At 36.6% G+C, this 5,804-nt stretch overlaps 1 long non-coding RNA gene across 1 annotated transcript; it reads left to right on the top strand.

Moving 5' to 3' along the window:
• Positions 1-3,978: 3,978 nt before the first annotated feature.
• Positions 3,979-4,782, top strand: LOC145090878 (uncharacterized). Its single transcript, XR_013701807.1, has 3 exons — positions 3,979-4,090; positions 4,170-4,294; positions 4,535-4,782. It is a non-coding gene; the product is annotated as an uncharacterized LOC145090878 (long non-coding RNA).
• The last annotated feature ends 1,022 nt before the right edge of the window (positions 4,783-5,804 follow it).

Genomic DNA, 5,804 nt, shown 5'->3' with positions numbered 1-5,804 from the left:
TCGCCCCCTTTTGTTGGTTCAGGAACGGCGACCATCATGCCTTGACGGACTCCATGGTCCACAAGTGTTTGTGCTAGACGTTTGGCACTGTCAAAGGTAAGTGGTTTTGCAGTTATTACGTTCCCTTGGATCGGGGGAGTTAGTCCCCAGATGTACCGTTCCACTTTCTTACTTTCCGGGGTGACAATCTTGGGACACAAAATAGCCAAGTCACTAAATTTGGTTGTGTAAGCAGCAATTTCAGAGTCTTTCATCTTCAGACTCCAGAGCTCCTGCTTTAGCTTTTGTACTTCGCCCCTCGGCCAGTACTCTTCTATCATCATGGCTTTTAAGTTCTCCCAGCCCATTGAGTTAGCCACTGTAAGGGTCAATGACTTGACATAGCCATTCCACTATGTAAGGGCTCTGTCAGAGAAGGTGCAGGTAGCAAACTTCACTTTGCTCCCTTCTAGGCACGCGCATATTTCAAAAATCGACTCCGTTTTCTCGAACCATTGCATTAGAGTGATGACTCCCCCGCTACCATGAAAGGATTTGGGTTTGCAGTTCATGAAGTATTTGTACGAACACTCCCTTGAGTGTCTGTGGCTTTCTCTGTGGTTCAAATTTTTAGCACCACTACCCGCCCCATTAGTACCACTTGTGTGGATATGAGTCATGGCGGCTGTCACTGCGGCTGTTACAACTGCCTGAAAGACATCATCATCATACTGTGGTGGTGGATTTGTTGTCGTGTTGTTGTTACACCTAATATATCTATGAGGCGGCATCTTTCTATCATAGAGTTTAAAGATGAAAGGTTGGTAAAGTATTGGTGGAGGTTATAAATCAAATGTTATAAGAACCACATTATCATAGTTTTGTGTGTATCATGCTCTGAAAGTGTTTTTGTAAACAATTCATAATAGAAGTCTATGTGAAAATAAACTTTATGATTTTTTTTAATAGTGACCACCCTCACTGAAATTTTGTGATTTAATTTGCAGTTATTAGTTGTGACGAAAGCCGTTATAAACCTAACACATAGTGTGAGTAGTGTAATCACTGACTCACTAGGTTATATTAGTTTCTTAGTTATTAGTGTGACGCATACGGTGCTCAGCCACCTCACATGTCTTGCGAGCGTTTCTCTCCGTCTGATTGCCTCTTGAAATCCTCCTCCTGTACTCCTTCTGGTTCTGCCTCGACTCCTATGTTAGCTGTTTGCGATGTCTAGGTGTGTCGTTTGTGCGAGAATGGGAGTGTCTAAAGAATCTATGAGACTAACACTACTAGAAAACAGCCCTTTAATGACGCGCAAGCAATGACACGCGCTGATAGAGGATGCGCATTTGTGCGTGCCCTAAAAAATAATGTTAGTTTTGCAAAATTCGAAGGATAGAAGACACGCATTTGTACGTGCCCTAAAATTAATGTCCAACAAAAAAAAATTACAAACACGGAGGGCGCTTATGTTGAATGTGTTTGTCATCTAGAAATGTCGCTTTATAATTTTTTAGTTAGACGCGCGTTTTTAAGTGGGGAAAATGAAATCTCTAAAATTCTAAAATTTTCAAGTGCCCGCTTCTCCGCTCTATCCTCTTGATCTCCTTCCATTCTCTCCCTCTATTCTCTCTACAAACCCTAAAATGAAAAACCTTGTCTCTTTTGAAGGAAGACCTGTGCACTTTCCCTTTGGTGGGCCATCGCCATCTTCCTTGTATCTTAGGGTTTTATTTCATTTTATGCTTCACTTCTCCTGATTTACTCTCTCTTTCTCTCTCTCTCTACCACCTATTACTCGACAACCACCCACCACCCTTCGTCTTCTCTCTGGTTCACCACCGCCTCCAATAAAGCCCCATTATACCACCGACACAGCATATCACAAGATCACCACCCCTCTTTTGCACCACCATCGTTGGTTACTAACACCACCATTTGTATAAAAACCCTAGAACCACCAGGCCACCCTTTTCCTCCATCCATGTCCCTCCTTTCTGTCTATCTCTAACAGACCACTGCAACATCACATTCACTTCTCCTGGCATGCGACTGCGACTCCCAAAAGATTTAGTGTTATGCTCGATGCTTCTCAACAAAATCGATCGAGGTGTCGGCGCTCCTATCTCATATAGATTTAGGGATTTCTTGGTTCAAGGTATCGAACCTCAGACATCAACGACTTTTTTTGATGACCCGGTCAGATAAAGACGTTTGATGAACTAAATTTGTGTATCTGACTCGGAAAGCTTAATCTAATCGGGTAAGATGGAAAAAATCGACTGACTGAGAAAGGAGGAAGAAAGGGAGAAGGGTTTCCAATTGTACCCTTGCCCTACCAAAGGAAGAAATCAGCGACTCCATCGTTTCTTCTCCTACTTCAACGCCAATTTTCTTCTCCCACAACAAGCAATCGTCGACGATCCTCTTCTCATCTGTTCCAATTTTTTGAAGTCTCCTTCCCCTTCTCATCAGGTACACTTCTTCCTTTTACCTCTTCTCATCAGGTCCGATGTTTTGATAATATATAGGTTTTGATTTATGATTTTTCTGTTGAACATGTATGGTTCTTCATTGAATTCTGAAAATTTCTCAGAGAATTTAGGCCCTGTGTTCAATTTCATCATATTTCTTTTGTTTTAGACTTGTGCTCAATTTCAAGGAAGGAGAGAAACCTGCGATATTTGTTGCTCTTATTTTCTTGATTTGCACTTAGGAACCATTGGTGTTACCAGAAAGCAGGTTACCCTGTTCTGCTGTTAAACTTTTCACCATTCCTTTAAAATTACACATACTAGTTAAACTTTTCACCATTCCTTCCATGTTTTGAATTTATTCGACTTTACTTTTTCCCTAATCTGTTTAAAAGACTAAAATGCCCCTTATTGATATTACAACCCCTTCATACATTGGCGAACCTGAACCTGAATCATTTGAAAATGTTTTTTTACCATTTTACCATTACTTGACATACTCACACACAACGACCGAAAAATAGAGGTTATATTAATATTGTTAAACTATATGAGGTACTATTTTTGAGGTATTAGCATTTTAAATAACAATAATAAAAATAATTGTTGTTGTTTGTATTTTTCATCATTTCCTTCTCCACAGTAATCTCAATGCAAGCTCAGATCATCAGAAGGGAATAGGAGGGCTTAGTGATGTTATGACTACTCTTTCTCCTGCTGTTCAGGATTTAAACAATAATGCACGTATCATTCTTCCAAAGTATAATTGCTTGAATCTTAGCAATGTAAGTAAGCCTCCTGTTCCTGGATAGCTGCCACATCAAGTTGCTTGGAGATGTGGGGTTCCAGGTACAATTTATGCCAATGGGTTCGTTTTTCATATTTGCAGTGCTTCCAGATACTTGCAAACTTATAGAAGAGTGGATATCTACACGTAAATTCAGCAAATATCCAATCAAGGTAGAATGTTTTTTTTTCTTTTAACTTATTTCTAATTATATAAGGATGTGTCTTTTTCACTTTGAGTTGTATATTAACTTGGATAGTTAAAAGTTTATTTTTTTGTGGACATCTTCAGGATAAAGACAAACTGATTAGCATCACTTGTTTTTCTCTTAAATTAACAACATCAAATTTGGTCAACTTCTCATATTTTTCTAATTCATGTTAACAGGGCTCAGAAGTAGCCAACATATCCACAACAACTTTCCCCCAAACGTTTGGGATTTCTTTTTCTTAATATGAAAATTGATGTTATATATTTATTTATTTGTTGGATAAATATTGTTCAGGATGAATATGCTCAGTGGATAGTGTCAAGCCAAATAAGCCTTCTTGAAGTCATAGAGGCTTTCCCTTCAGTGGATAGTGTCAAGCCAATTGGAGGCGATAAATGAAAAATGAAATGTTCTTTGTTGACTGTTTAGCAATATGATTGATTTATGAGTTTTGGAAATCTAGGGGAAGGGGATAGAAATGAAAAGGAAAAGTAAAACGAGAGACAGGTGTCACCTGATAAGCTGTACAGGGCTGCACTTTTGAAAAACCATTTTGCGAACATAATTCCATATCATTCCTTTTGTTTAGTAATATAAAAGAGGACCCCCAACAACTTGAAAACCAAAAAAGGAAAGGTTTGCCAATACTATAAATATATTAAGTTTTTCTTTCTTTAGTAATATAAAAACATAAATGTTGTGGTTTTTGAAAAAGCACGACTGCAAGCAGAAGCCAAGGCAGCTGAAGATGCTTGGAGGCGAGTGAAGGCAGAAGCTGCTGCAGAAGAAAAATAGAAAAGAGACCTGGAGAGGAAAGCAGCCAGACAAGCACTATTGAAGGTATTCCGTATTTCTATTTTGTAACATATATTTTATTATAATATATATTTTATTGTACTTTTTTAGATTGAAAAAACAGTTGAGATTGATGAGGTGTCTCGGTTTCTGAAAGACTTGGACCCGACAAATAAAATTTAATCTTAAATCTTAAATCTTAAATATTATCATGTTATGTATACATAAAGTAATAAACATAATTCTTGTTAATTTTTTATTTGAATTTGTTTTTATATTTTTTAGGCAAAAGAACGAGTGTGCAGATTGATCCAAAGTGGAGTTGAAAGTGGAGCTAAACTACTGCTTGATGGAAGAGATATTGTAGTATTTTTTTTCAACTTCATATAATTCTTTATGATATAAGGGCAAAATGGTCATTTAATCCCATTCAGCAGACTTAAGTAAACAGATATTGGGCCCACAATCTTGTCTGGTGTTACTGAATATATGGAGTGTTACAAGGTATAAGCTTTCTAGTGCTATTTTTAGTTATGAGGATGAGGAAGGGCATTTACATCTTTTGCACAAAGTATGTTACAAGATTTAAACTTTTATCTAAATGCAGGAAGAAATCTTTGGTCCAGTTCTTATTTGCATGCAATTATGTTAATACTTTCTATATATAATACTTATTTAACTGATCATGTTCATAATTCATTCTCTTGAGGCCTAATTTTGTAATTTCACCTTTTTTTTTTCAGGCCAACAGCTTGGAAGAAGCCATAAATATTTCACAACATCTGGTGTGGCTGCTAGAAAGTTTCAAATTGACAATGAAGCAGGGCAGGTAAGTAATTTTACATATCCTATGAATATTATGACTTAAGAAAACATTTAAACTATTAAAATATGAAAATCTTTATTATTATTTTTTTGTGTGGGTGTTGAATTTACAAATATGCCCTTGTGATGTAGCTCAAAATGCGGTTTCTATGAATGAATTTTTAGGAGATACTTGGGATAAGAAACCGGTTGAGATTGAAAAGTCAATAAAAACAAGTTTTTTTTTTCATTTTGACTTTTTCTGATTATCTGTTGACCTTTTGACTTTTTTTTGATTTGAAGATAAACAGAATGTGTATTTGAATGAGTACCATAATCCACATGGGAAGAGAACATTTCAAGCAAATGTAACAAAAACTTTTGCAAATTGTTTAAGCATGAAAATCCTCCTTTGCCAGGTGTTCCTTCTCTCCCTCTCTCTCACTAGTAGTTTTTGTCCCGTTATAGCATCCTATTTTCATTTCCTTCCCTGTTACATCATTGTACTTTCATTTCTTTTTTCTATTACAACTTTGTATTAAATAAAAAAAATACTCAATCATAGCAATGCCTGTTACAAAAGGTTTGATCTCAATGTCTTGTTAACCATTTGTTCATTTTGTAATGTAGATCTCAGTGTCGGAGATGGCGAAGGAGAAGGCTTCAAGTTTTAGAATTTGGATTATGTTGTAGATTTGGAAACAGAAAAAGATAAGGATGTCATTAATAAGTAGGAAAAGGTTTGACTTCA

This window comes from Lactuca serriola, chromosome 2, assembly GCF_051521515.1.
Source record: "Lactuca serriola cultivar US96UC23 chromosome 2, Lser_US96UC23_V15, whole genome shotgun sequence".
Classification (NCBI taxonomy): domain Eukaryota; kingdom Viridiplantae; phylum Streptophyta; class Magnoliopsida; order Asterales; family Asteraceae; genus Lactuca; species Lactuca serriola.
The sequence above is the reverse complement of the archived record's forward strand: the minus strand, read 5'-3'. Positions and strand labels throughout refer to the sequence as shown.